Below are 13,864 nucleotides of genomic sequence, written 5' to 3' on the forward strand. Positions count from 1 at the left end.
ACAACTGTGAGCCCCATGTGGGACATAGACCATGGTCAACTTAATTGCCTTGTATCTACCCCCAGTGCTTAAAACAGTGCCTGGCACATAGTAAGCACTTAACAAATACCATAAAAAAGGAGTTGAGCAGCCTATTGATTCAGTCCTCTAGCACTGGAGAAATCTAGAAGACTCCATAAGAAGGGCCATGCCCCAGGTGCCCTCAAGTCCAGCAGACCATATTCCTTCCCGTGTCCCGAAATCCCATTTCCTCCAATGACTTCCCTGATTAAATGCCACCTCCTAAGTCATTCCAGCCTGGCAACCACCTTTAGCAAATATACATTTATTCTTGGCCCTCCTCTACACTTGTAAATGCTCTGTTCAACCAAATCTCTAATAACTCCATTTGAGAACATTTTTATGGCAGTCTCCCCCAAAAGAGTATAAGCTTCTTGAGGGCAGGGAATGGATTACATGCTTCTGTTTTACTTCCCCAAGTGCTTAGTACAATACACTGCAAGCAGCAATGCTCAGTAAAGCCCCATGTGAGACAAGCTGCTTACTTTGTATCCCCTCCAGCGCTTAGAACAGTGCTTGGCACACGCTTAACAAATACCATCATTAGTATTATAAATACCACTACTATCACCCCTACCACCATTCATTCAATAGTATTTATTGAGCGCTTACTATGTGCAGAGCACTGTATTTGGAATGTACAAATCAGCAACAGATAGAGACAGTCCCTGCCCTTTAACGGGCTTACAGTCTAATCGGGGGAGACAGACAGACAAGAACAATGGCAATAAATAGAGTCAAGGGGAAGAACATCTCATTAAAACAATAGCAAATAAATAGAATCAGGGTGTTGTACATCTCATTAAACGAAATAAATAGGGTGATGACCATGACCCTTGAGGCTCTGGGGTTCCTGAGGAGGTCCCCAAAGCCTTGGGCAGCCCTCCCCATCCCTGCCGTCGTTGGAGAGAAGGTCTGCCCTGTCGAGGCAGAGCTTTCTGACCCACATTCGCACCATGTGGGAAAGTTTCTGGCAGTTCCCACCCAGGACTGAAAGAAACAATGCAGGTTGCTCCCTCCATCATTCATTCATTCATTCATTCCTACTTCTTGAACGCTTACCATGCGCAGAGCACTGTACTCAGCACTTGGGAGAGCACACTATAACAATAAACGGACACATCCCCTGCCCAAAATGAGCTTAGACAAGTTTACCTTTGGCCTTTTGGCTTGTTGAATTTTAATCAGTTTTCTTGTTGTGATTATAATTCTGGTGATCTACCTGTCTCTCTTCTCTCATTTTGACTGAAGGCTCCTTGTGTCCCAGGATTGTGTTTGATTTGGTGTAACCCCCATCAGGATTTAGTACAGTACTTTTGTAAATATTAGGAGACTACACTGATAGGTGCCTTTGAATTGAATTGAACTGAATGGTATAGTGCCCTCCCCACATGACTCAGTGGAAAGAGCCAGGCTTGGGAGTCCGAGGTCATGGGTTCGAATTCCGGCTCCACCGTTTGCCAGCTGTGTGACTTTGGGCAAGTCACTTAACTTCTCTGTGCCTCAGTTACCTCATCTGTAAAATGGGGATTAAAAACTGTTGAGCTCCACGTGGGACAACCTGATAGCTTTGTATCCCCCCAGCGCTTAGAACAGTGCTTTGCACATAGTAAACACTTAACAAATACCACCATTATTATTATTATTTAAAAGGCAAGGGATAAAGAAGCCAGAGGGGGTGAGAACAGGCGACTTGACTTGGCCCAGCTCCTGCTGGTGGCTTTCCTGAAAGTCTGTCCCCTTCTCTCTGCAGGGATTCATGGTGTTCCCCTGAAACTCTAGGAGCACAGAGGAGGAGAGGACATCGTGTCTTCCACACCGAGAGGATTTCTGAGTCAAGATACATATCCCAGCTGCAGTTCAGGAACGCCCCTGCAGCTAAAGAGGGACTTTTTCCCACCACCACCCTGCAGAGCTGTCAGTTTCCTGACCACTAGATGGCCCCATTATTTCAGGTGGATGAAAAAGGCAAGAAAAAGAAGAGAGAAGGAGAGTGACCGAATGTCAGCAAAGTAGTAAGAGTATCAGAAACCTAGAGAAAGAGAGTGATAACTATTCTGAAACAGATGCTATTCAGCATCCACACTCCAAAAGGCACTGGGAAAAGGGCAACAGAAGCAGGAGAGGGAAAACAGTCCCTGTTGACCATGACTCAGCTTGTGATGTCATTTTAATAATAATAATAACAATGGTATAGTAATAACCATGGAATTTGTTAAGCACTTACTATGTGCCAGGCACTGTGCAAGTTCTGGGGGAGATATGAGCCCAAGCCCTCTTTCATATGGGTCTCACCATCTTAATCCCCTTTTTATAGAGGAACTGAATCCCAGAATGATTTGACCAAGGTCACACAGCAGACAAGTGGCAAAGCCGGAATTTGAACACAGACCCTTCTGATTCCCAGTCCCGTGCTCTAGCCATACTAGGTCACACTGCTTTCAGCAGGGTCCCTTGTTTCCACCAAAGCAGTGATGAGTTCCCATGTGAACCAGGGACTGGGCCTGATCTGAATATCTTATTTCAACCCCAGCGCTTAGGACAGAGTTTGGCATGTAGCAAGTGCTTAATAAATAACATTCTTATTATGAGTGAGAGAGACAGAGAGATAAAGAGAGAGAGAGTGCCAGAGCCAACAGAAATGGAGAGAAAGAAAGACAAAGCAAGTCAGAGGGAGAGAGTGATCAGTAGAGAGGACGGGAGGCTGGAGAAGGAAGTGGACCAAAAAGAAGACCGATTACTTGACAGAGCTCTGCCTAAGCCCAGGCCCACAAACTATCCTAGACACAGGGACCAATTTTTAATTTTGATGGCAGTTACAAAGGAGGGAAGGCTGGAGAGCTTCCATGGAGGACACAGAAAAAGGTGAACGAGTGAGACAACCAGAGTAACACTATCGATCCATCAGTCAAACAGTTGTAATTATTTAGCATTTACTGTATGCAGAGTACTGTGTAAGTGCCTGGGAGAGTACAAATAACAACAGACACATTCCCTGCCCACGATGATTTCATCACAATACTCTTTGCTGCTGAAATAGTGGAAATCCAGATACTCCTCAGTCCCAAACAGTGTTGGAACAAGCGGCTATAAGACACCCCTGATAGTTATGCAACTATATTATCCTGTCATCAAGCAGTAAAAAACCATCACACCAAGGATTATTTAAATATTCTCAAAGTTCAATCCCAACCCTAGGCTAGAAGGTCACCAAATTCAAAGAGGGACAGTGCACAAAGTTGATAGTTGTAAAAGATCTTCAATTTTTGACACTGTTGATTTGCCACATTTGGTGATTTGGGGTTCTTGTGAATGCTTTTTATGAGAAGACAGTGATGAGTTGGAGCAAAAATCAGGTGCTTTGGGAATGGCCATAGCATGCATTAAGTGTGCAAATAAAATAAGGACCTGACCTTTAAGAGTGATCAGTATAGCTTTTCCCCTTCTGCCTTCAAGTAACCTTAGCCCAGAGAAGGTGTGTGGGGGCGGGGGGGACATCAACTTTTATTGTGAGGAAATCTATGTGAGAACCTCAACTTTTTCTCACTCCTTCCCTCCATCTCATCCCAGATCAGAATAACAAAGGGGGTTGTGGAGAAAGAAAATCCATCAATCGATTAATGGTATTTTTTGAGGGCTACTGTGTGCAGAGAACTGAACCCTTGAAAGAGCACAGCACAATAAAGTTGCGGACAGGTTCTATGCCCACAAGGAGCTTACAGCTGTGAAAAGAGAAAGAAGGAAAAAAGATTCATTTGAAAGAGGAATGCAGTCACTCACACTCACACACACACTGTATCCAACCCGATTATCTTTTATATCTACTCCAGCTCTTAATATAGTGCTAGACACATAGTAGGTGCTTAACAAATACTTTTTAATTATTATCACTGATAATTATTATTATTATGGTTGCTACTCACCAGCAGCAGGTAGGAACCCTGAAGTTTCTAGGGGGAACATACCATTTTTGTGAGCCCTGAAAAGATGGCTGTTACATTGGAGGAGAATGTAGAGGTGAGGGAAGATAATGGGAGACAGACATTAATATGAATGTATAAATTATGGATATTAAGTGTTTTGGGCTGAGGATGGGACGAATATCAAGTTCTCAAAGAGTGCAGATCCAAGTGCATAGGCAACACAGAGGTAGAGTGAGAAGAGGAAATGAGGGCTTAATTGGAGAAGGCTTCTTGGAGGAAATGTGAACTTAAGGCTTTGAAGGAGGGGAGAGTGGTGGTCTGCTACATCTGCAGGGGGACAGAGTTTCAGGGCAGAGGGTGGACAAGGAAAAGGGTCAGCAGTGAGAAGAAGACATAGCTTCCATCCTTATTTACCTTAAGGGTTAAGAAGCAGTGCCCTATATACTTATCAGTCAATCGATAAATAAATATGGACCACTTACCATGCACAAAGCACTGTGCTGAGTGCTTAGGTGTTAACAGACACGTTCCCTGCCCACAGTGAGCCTACCGTCTACAGGGGGAGACAGACATTAATGTATATGAGTAATGTATAATGCATAATTTAAAGATATGTATAGGTGTGCTATGGGGGAGAGGTTGGGGCAAATATCAAATGCCAGAATGCCCAAAGGTCAAGGATCGAAGAGCATAGCAAGGACCTAGTAGTGCTCAGTCCACCTCTGTGGACCTGGTTCAAGATGATCACTCACAGTTTAACATATTCCTGTCAGTTTTCTAAATGACTGTTCACAGATGTACCATTCACTATGTACCTAAACTCTCTGGAGTTGTCCTAGGCAAATTCCATGTGTTTCCTTCCCAAGGAGATAAAGAACGTTAGAGAAGCAGAAACAGTGTTGTCCAGTGGAAAGAGCACGAGTCTGGGAATCAGAGGACCTGGTTCTAATCCTGAATCCGCCACTTGTCTGCTCTGTGACCCTACTCTGAGTCACTTAACTTCTCTGTGCCTCAGTTTAGAGAAGCAGTATGGCTCAGTGGTAACAGCACGGGCTGGGGAGTCAGAGTTCATGAGTTCAAATCCTGGCTCTGCCTCTTCTCAGCTGTGTGACCTTGGGCAAGTCACTTCACTTTTCTGTGCCACAGTTACCTCATCTGTAAAATGGGGATTAAGACTGTGAGCTCCGTGTGGGACAACCTGATCACCTTGTATCCTCTCCAGTGCTTACAACAGTGCTTTTCACATAATAAGCGCTTAACAAATTCCATAATAATAATGTTGGTATTTGTTAAGCTCTTACTATGTGCCAAGCACTGTTCTAAGCGCTGCAGTAAATACAAGGTAATCAGGTTGTCCCACATGAGGCTCACAGTCTTCATCCCCATTTTACAGATGAGGTAATTGAGGCACAGAGAAGTTAAGTGACTTGTCCAAGTTTACACAGCTGACAAGTGGCAGAGCTGGGATTAGAGCCCATGACCTTTGACTCCCAAGCCCGGGCTTTATCCACTGAGCCATGCTGCGCAATCATTAATATTATTATTATTTTCTCAACTTCAAAATGGGAATTCAATGCCTGTTCCCCTTCCTATTTAAACAGATAGCCCCACATAGGACCTGACCATCTTGTATCTACCTACGTGCTTAATACAGGGCTTGGCATATAACACTCAACAAATATTATCATCATTATTATTATTATTAATAATTCTTGTCAAAGGTCAGAAAACATAGGTGGATCTTGCCCAAGAGGATATGACTAGAAATTTTCACACATTTTTCTCACTTAAGAAATCACTCTATGACTTTATGGCCTTTTGATACAAAAATGAGGTTGCATTGCACAGTAAGGGAATCACAGAGGTTCCTTAAGATTCCTTAATATGATCCATCAAATCAACAGTAGCATTTATTGAACACCTCCTGGGTGCAAAATGCTGTACTAAATGCCCCGGAGAAAACTATACAACAGTTAGAAGACACCATCCCTGCTCTCAAGGAGTTTACAGTTTACAGATGGAGACGGACCCAGAAAGGAAAAATGAATCTGTAAATGGGTGAGCAATTAGGAGGCTATGAAAGCTGGTGTGGGCAAAGGTGCTTTGGATGGGTGTGAGTGCAGAAGCACATAATTGGTGCAGAATTGCTAAAGCTGATCTAATATCTTGATGCAAAGGCTTTCTTATTAAGGCCCATCGTAAAATTGATGACACCATATTCTATAGTCTTTCTTTAATAGTCAAGAGACAACACTCAAAATTCCTCACCATACTCAGTCCACCCCTGCAGACTTGAATCAAGTTTAGATAGGTTACGAAAGATGAGATATTTCCAAGACAAATCCTATTATCTTCCTTAAGGGTAACAAAAGAATGCTCACAATTCCTTCATTTCCTACAAATGTCATCTGACATCTGTGGATTTTCCCAGTGAAACCACACAAGTCATTTATCTCTCTGTTGTAGTAAATAGGAGGAATAATGATATTTATTTTGAGCTCCTGCTGTGTGAAATGCAATTTCTAGGCAGTTGGGAAAATTTGAGAGCAGGGCAGAACACATTCCCTGTCCACAGGAAGCTCACCCACTAATGTGGTGGAGAGAAATTAAAAAAAAAATTGACTACCAGGAAAATCACAATATATAAAGGTAATGCTTAATTCAATTAGTTTATATGTCCACGTGCTGAAGATGGATGTAAATTTAAATTTATCCTAAACAACATGGAACAAAATTGGAATAAATTACTATGGCACCTGATGTCTTTCTATATCAATAGATAATGACACCGGTTAATCAGTCAATCAATGAACTGTACTTATTGAGCACTTCGTATGTGTAGAGCTCTATATTGTGCACTTTTGCACTTCTGCACTTTTGTATATGTGCATATATCTGTAATTCTATTTATGTTGATGCCTGTTTACTTGTTTTGATGTCTGTCTCCCCTCTTCTAAACAATAAACCCTGTGTGGGGAGGGATTGTCTCTCTTTATTGTTGAATTGTACTTTGCAAGCACTTAATACAGTGCTCTGCACCCAGGAGGGCTCAATAAATATGATTGAATGAATGAATGAATGAATGAATGAATGAATGAATGAATGAATACTAAGCCCTTGGAAGAGTATAGAACAACCATTTAACAGACATATTCCCTGCTCACAGTGAGATTACAGTCTACTAATGTTCCTGGTGTTCCAGCAGGCCCTAGTGGCTGGGAGTCAGGAGACCCAGATTCTATTCTTAGCATGACCATTGGCCAGCTATGGATTTTGGGCAAGTCACCTAATGTCTCTGGGTTTCAGTTTCCTCATTTGTAAAATGGAGATAATAGAAACTGTGAGACCCTTATGGGCTAGGATTGTTTTAGAAATGATGCAGGGCTATCAGCAAACAGTAAATGCTTAATAATCACCATGATCATTATTAACACTGTTATCAATAGTTATCGATAATAATAGTAACAATTTGAGTTCAGATGATTTAATTACAGTTTAGACAATAAAGTACATCATATATGGGAAAGGGTCAAAAGAGAATACTCAATATTCCTAACTTAGGGACCAAGTAGGACATGGCAGTTCCAAGAGTTCTTAACACTAAATCCCAGCTAAAATAGTCCCAGCGGTCAGTTAAAACAGCCCATATCCCTGTATGCTGGGACCTTAAACTCTCTGACTCCTCCCTTCCCTAGATGGATGGATTTGTGGGTTTCCAGTTTAACAAATTCCTCTCTCATAGCCCTCTTTTCACTGTCATCACTCCCTGTCTCCCAAAACTGGTGCTTCTTCAAAGGAAGAGGGATCACTGGGGCATAGACTGCCATTCCTTTCTGGGGTTGTCCCTTTTCCCTCTCGCAGATTCCCTGGTCCTGACATCTCTTCGGCAACTAGATCTTTTCCAGCTCAGAGCTCAGGCAGACACCCAGATCAGAGATAGCAACCTATTTTTATAGGCACCTTGTAAGTATAATCAGTGCAATTAATTAGGTAACAAATAGAAGAGAATCTGATCTAAATCTTATATCCCTTTCTCTAACACTTTTTCTCTTTCCCCAGAAGTCCTATTTTCTGTAGGCATCCAGGCTCACACACGCTTCTGATCAATTCTCTTTTCTCAGGATGCTTCTGGTCCACCCCTCCTCCCCTCTCCCCCCTGCCCCCCGACCCCAGGTCAACCCCGGTTCCAATTTCACCCCCTCAGAGCCTTTCCTTTTGGTCTACAGATGCCACAGTAAATCTGATGCCACTGATTCTTACATTTATTTCTACCCATCGAGGGTTGGAACCCTGTTCCTCTGGAGTCCTAACCATTAGACCCCAAACCCTCCGGATATGCTAACCCTCCCAGACCACATCTCAGATCCCTCTCTGTGCTCTGGGCTGTAGCTCAGACCTTACTGACCCCCAAAAGACTGAGTGGTTTCTTTTCCAACTACCTGCCCCACTTTTTTTCCTTTCTAATCTTTCTCTGATTGCCTTGGATCCAAGGGAATATCTTGAAAGGTCTTTAGTACCTAATCCAATTAACCTTCCAGGAATGGATTTCTTCCTAGATTTCTCCTCCCCCTTTCTTCCTAGTGACTATCATAGAGGCATAGATGGATTCGCTCTGTGATTGTCATCTTTTGATTCATTGTGCAGTGTTCTAATCATTGCCCTCTTTCTCAGGCTATGTACACACTAAGTACCCACTAATGAGCACCACAAAATTAAAGAGTCAGACTCCAGGCTCTGCCCTTAAGAGTCAAGAAACAGTGTTCGAAGCAATTCCCAGAAATGCTCTACTTGCCTCTGCAGAGGGTTATCCAGGAGGTCATTATTACTATTAGTAGAAATATTACGAACATTTATAATTTGGGAAGCTCCGCTCTAATCACTGGGGTGATTGCAAGAAAGTCAATTAAGATATAGTCCGTGCTGCTTGAGGAACTCACATCCTAAGTGATGGAGGGACAGGAACAGTGAATAAAAGAATACAATGCAAATACAATGAAAAGAAGGAAAATGCACCAATAAAAATATCAGCAAGAAGTAGATCAGCTATGTACACTTCTTCTGGAGCAAAGAGGGTGTGCTTTCAAGGAACTATACCTTAAGGGAAACACATGGTGCAGTCCAATCCACCCTGATGAACTTGTACACACACATTCACACGCATGTGCATTCGAGCCACCATTTCTTCCTTCATTTCACTGCAATCAGATCAAATCAAGAATCAAATGCTTACTGTGCACAGAGCACTGTACTATAAACTTGGGAGAGTACAGTTTAACACGGTTGGTAGACACATTCCCTGCCCATAGGGGGTTTACAGTCTAGGGACTACAGTCTGCACTCCACAGTCAGCACTGTATCCAGCAAGACTCATGCTGTTAGAAGAAAGTTCCTTATTTTTGCTGTCTTTCTACACAAAATGTGAAGTGAAAAGACAGATCTGAAATATCTGAGTGTACAGTGAGGGTTCAGCCTCCAGGCACCAGATGAAAACTGACAAACAAGGACTTTGTTACAAATTGCCACAGGCTTCTCAAATCATCTAAAAATTTGCTAGACTGTAAACTCCTTGAAGACAGGAATTATGTCTCATAATCCTATTGTACTAACCCAAACTAATGTACATACAATAGTATGCACTTAATGAATACTATTGATTGATCGATAGCTTATAAGAGTGGCTTGTAAGAGTCAATGTTGGTTGATGCACCAGATCATTAAATCTAAAAAACACTCAACAAAAATTTGAAGCATTACAGGGACCTGGGAGCATTTGATTAGAAAGGAAGAAGAAGAAGGAGAAGAAGAGGAAGAAAAAAATGAAGAAGGAGAAGAAGAAAAAGGAGAAGAAGCGTACTTGTCATGCATTACTGTATGCTAAGCATTGTACTAAGCGCTGGTGTAGATACGTGATAATCAGATTGTACACAATTCCTGTCCCGCATGGACCTCACAATCTAAGTGGGAGGGAGTATAGGACTTAATCCCCACTTTGCAGATGAGGAAACTGAGGCCCAGAGAAGTTAAGTGTCTTCCCTGGGTCACCCAGTGAACTAAAGTTAGAGTAGGGATTAGAACGCAGATCCTCTGACTCCCAGATCTGTGCTCTAGGCAACGCTGCTTCCCTGAAGCTGATTTATAGGTAGGTCAGAAATTATGGAGGGAATTTAAAATCAGTCTAGGATAGTAAACCACCATGGATACAGCATGGAATTTGACAAAGAACATTGTGACCTTTTCTTTTAACAGGCAAGAAGTGAGAAGCAGTGCTCTCAAAGTTCTGGCTGTGTTCCCTTGTCTCTGCAGTCTGGTTCAAGTGGATTCCACACATAAAAGAAAACACTGTTGCCATTCTAATCAATTCACCAAAAAAACAGTCTCTGCAAGCTGTGTGTTTTAGAGATTTTCAGGACGAATCCTCTATTTTCCTAGGAGCACTCAGAATTCCTAGAAATGCTCGCTACTCCTCTGCAGATATATCTGATGAAGAACACAGTTATCAAGAGAATCATACTACTGTGTTGCGACTTCAACACAAAACTCAGTGAATCACTGTGACACACTACAACACACTTTATCCTGTCAATACAACAGGTTACAACTGCCAACCCAGCCTTTCCCATCTTCAAAATCTGCCTAAATTCTCACCTCCTCTGACAAGTCTTTCCAGATTAATTCCCATCCCTGTCACATTAGCCCAACACCTTCCTCTAACTCCTGTGTAGCCCCACCCACCTTCCACACTTATGTACAAATATACATGCCATCATTTATTGTGGTTTATTCTGTCATTTCATCTCAATCTAATCCTCCTGATTCCTCCCACTGTTTGTAAAAATTTTGCATGTAGCCTTACCTCCCTGGATTGTAAATGCCTCCTGTCTTTTGCAAGGAATGGGTTTGTTGCTTCTATTGTCTGTCAGTATCATTTATGGAGCACCTGCTGTGTGCAGAGCACAGTACTGAGTGTCTGGAGCATACAGTAGTGTTTTTAAGCATTATTACTGATTTCAAAGCTTTTATAGATGGCTAAGCTTCTGTCTCTACTTCTTCTACCCACCACCACTTCCATTACTACTACAAGTATGTTGCCTTGAATAAAACTGAATTCCATGTGATACGGAACTCCATCAAAGAAAGGAGCATATCCTCATGGAAATAGTACAGATCTAGGAGTGAGGGGTCCTGTGTTCTAATCCTACCTCCCCTTCTTGCCTTCTGTGTGACCTTGGGCAAAGCACTTCTCTGTGCTTCAGTTACCTCATCTGGAAAATGGAGATTAAATAATAATAATAATGGTATTTGTTAAGCGCTTGCTATGTGCCAAGCACTTTTCTAAGCACTGGGGTAGATACAAGGTAATCAGATTGTCCCACGTGGGGCCATTTTACAGATGAGGTAACTAAGGCCCAGAGAAGTGAAGTGACTTACCCAAAGTCACACACCTGACAAGTAGCAGAGTCGGGATTAGAGTCTACAACCTCTGACTCCCAAGCCAGTGCTCTTTCCAATAAGCCACACTGCTTCTTTTCCTCCCTCCTACTTAGATAATGAGCCCTCTGTGGGTAGTGACAGTGTCAGACCTGATCATCTTGTACCTACCCCCAACATTTAAAACAGGGCTAGACAAATAGTAAGTGCTTAACAAATTTCATAAAAAACCTGTTATATTGTAGTCTCCCAAGTGCTCTGCACACAGTAAGCCCTCAATAATAATAAATTATGGATTGAATGATATCAACCTGGTATAAAGTCTTGTACTAGTAGCTTGTGTTTTAAGCCCTGCCAACATAAGATATAACACGTTCCATAGCTTTCCCTGAAGACTTAGAAAGCTGCTCAAAATTCTCAGTAGACCTCAGTGGTCCTGTACAATTCCAGATTGAGGATCAGAAAATATAAGTGAACATATTGTGACCAGTTAGTCCATCAAACACAACAAAATCTAAATGAATCTACCCCAGATGCTGTGAGCTGTTGATACCAAAAGACATCACCATATGCAGAGGTGGCGTCAACAAGACCCTTCCCTAAATCCGTTTACACAAAGTTTAAGAGACGGTTTATGGACAAGAAGTGATTAGACTGTAAGCCCGTCAAAGGGCAGGGACTGTATCTGTTACTGATTTGTACATTCCAAGCACTTAGTACAGTGCTCTGCACATAGTAAGCGCTCAATAAATACTATTGAATGAATGAAAAGAAGTGGTGAAACACCAAGGCGCACCTTGAAATGGAAAGGGTCAATTCCAAGTTCCCCATTTAAAAGTCAAGAAGCGAGTGCTAGCAAATCTCAGCTGGTCTCTACAGATGTAAATTACAGTGGGTCACACATAGAGATTAAAACATCCCAGTCAGTCATTCTAACGGACTTGCTATCACGGGCCATCACTAAATGAGTTGTGGTTTGTAGAGATTTTCAAGACAAGTTGCTATTTTTTCCCTTAAGAATAGAGAAGGAGTGTTCAAAGTGTCTATTAATGCTCATCTCACCTCTACCAAACTGTAACAAGGGGACACACATGAAATAGAGTTGTTCTGAGGCTCAAAGATGACATCCCTCAAGGTGAGGTTGCATCTGGGCATTTGAGTGTCACTAAGAGAGAATCACCCTCTCTGTGTGACACCTGGAGAGTTTCCAGTACTCTACCAGTCTCGGCTATGGGAGGGAGAGTCAAGCAGAAGCATATTCATTCCATTCCTAGTTTGACCAGTGGCTAGCGAGTGGAAGGCAATCTGCTACAAGTCAAAACTCACCCGTGCTGGGCAGCAGCGGCATGGGAGAGAGTCAAAGGCGGAGACCCAAGTTTACTGCGTGGAAGGAGGCAACGGTAAATCACTTCCGTATTTTTACCAAGAAAACTTTATGGATCCACTACCAGAATGATTGTAGATGGAGAGCGGCGCTTTCTGGGAGAGATGTATCCATGGGGTCGCTATGGGTCAGAAACGACTCAAGAGCATAAGACAAGAGTGAATCTCTTACCCAATGGCACACTGACCCCTGATTCAGTGAATCAATCAATCAGATTTATTGAACTCTTGTTGTATGCAGAGCACTGTATCAAGTGGTTGGGTCAGTACAATGTAAAAGAGTTGGTAGACATGTTCTCTGCCCGCAGTGAACTTATAGTCTAGAAGGGGAAATAGACATTAATATAAATTAACAAATTGTGGCTATGAAGATAAGTGCTGGGAAGTTGAGGGAGGGGTGAATAAAGGGTGCAAATCCTAGTGTAAGGTAGATACAGAGGGAGTAGGAGAAGAGGAAATGAGGGCTTAGTCAGAAGGCCTCTTGGAAGGGATGTGCGTTTAATATGGCTTTGAATGTGGGGAGACTGATCATCTATTAGACAAGAAGAGGGAGGAAGTTCCAGGCCAGAGGCAAGACGTGGGCAAGGGGTCAGCTGCAAGATAGAAGAGATTGAGGTACAGTGAGTAGGTTGACATTAGAGAAGAGAAGTGTGTGGGCTGGGTTGTAGTAGTAAATAAGGGAAGAGTGTTTCCTGCTCCTTAGTCTATCAGGTTAAGTGGCGAAGGTTTCAGTTTGTCCTCCCCCTAATAGTGGGACGTGCTAGAGTTGGTGTTTTTTTCAGTAATGGTGATAGTTTGTGCTGAGCCTTCATCCATACTCTGTCCTGCTTCCCTGGGCCCAGTTTCACACAATCGATAATCAATCCATGGTATTTAAGACAACTGACAAACACATGATGGGCAATTTGGGTTTGTGGAATGGTTATTTCTAAGACCTCATCAGCAGAAAGCAGTGCTGGGTCCTCTCCATTTCTAAGCTATTGTTGAGAAAGGCTCTCAAACAGTTTAGTAAGAGATTGTGGGCAAATGGGACTTCTAATTTCTTTATAAAACCTGGGAAAAAGCAAAAA

At 42.5% G+C, this 13,864-nt stretch overlaps 1 non-coding gene across 1 annotated transcript; it reads left to right on the top strand.

Moving 5' to 3' along the window:
- Nucleotides 1-12,589: 12,589 nt before the first annotated feature.
- LOC114815400 lies at nt 12,590-12,727 on the top strand. Its single transcript, XR_003763163.1, has one exon. It is a non-coding gene; the product is annotated as a small nucleolar RNA SNORA7 (small nucleolar RNA).
- Nucleotides 12,728-13,864: the final 1,137 nt, after the last annotated feature.

This window comes from Ornithorhynchus anatinus, chromosome 11 (genome assembly GCF_004115215.2).
Source record: "Ornithorhynchus anatinus isolate Pmale09 chromosome 11, mOrnAna1.pri.v4, whole genome shotgun sequence".
NCBI lineage: Eukaryota > Metazoa > Chordata > Mammalia > Monotremata > Ornithorhynchidae > Ornithorhynchus > Ornithorhynchus anatinus.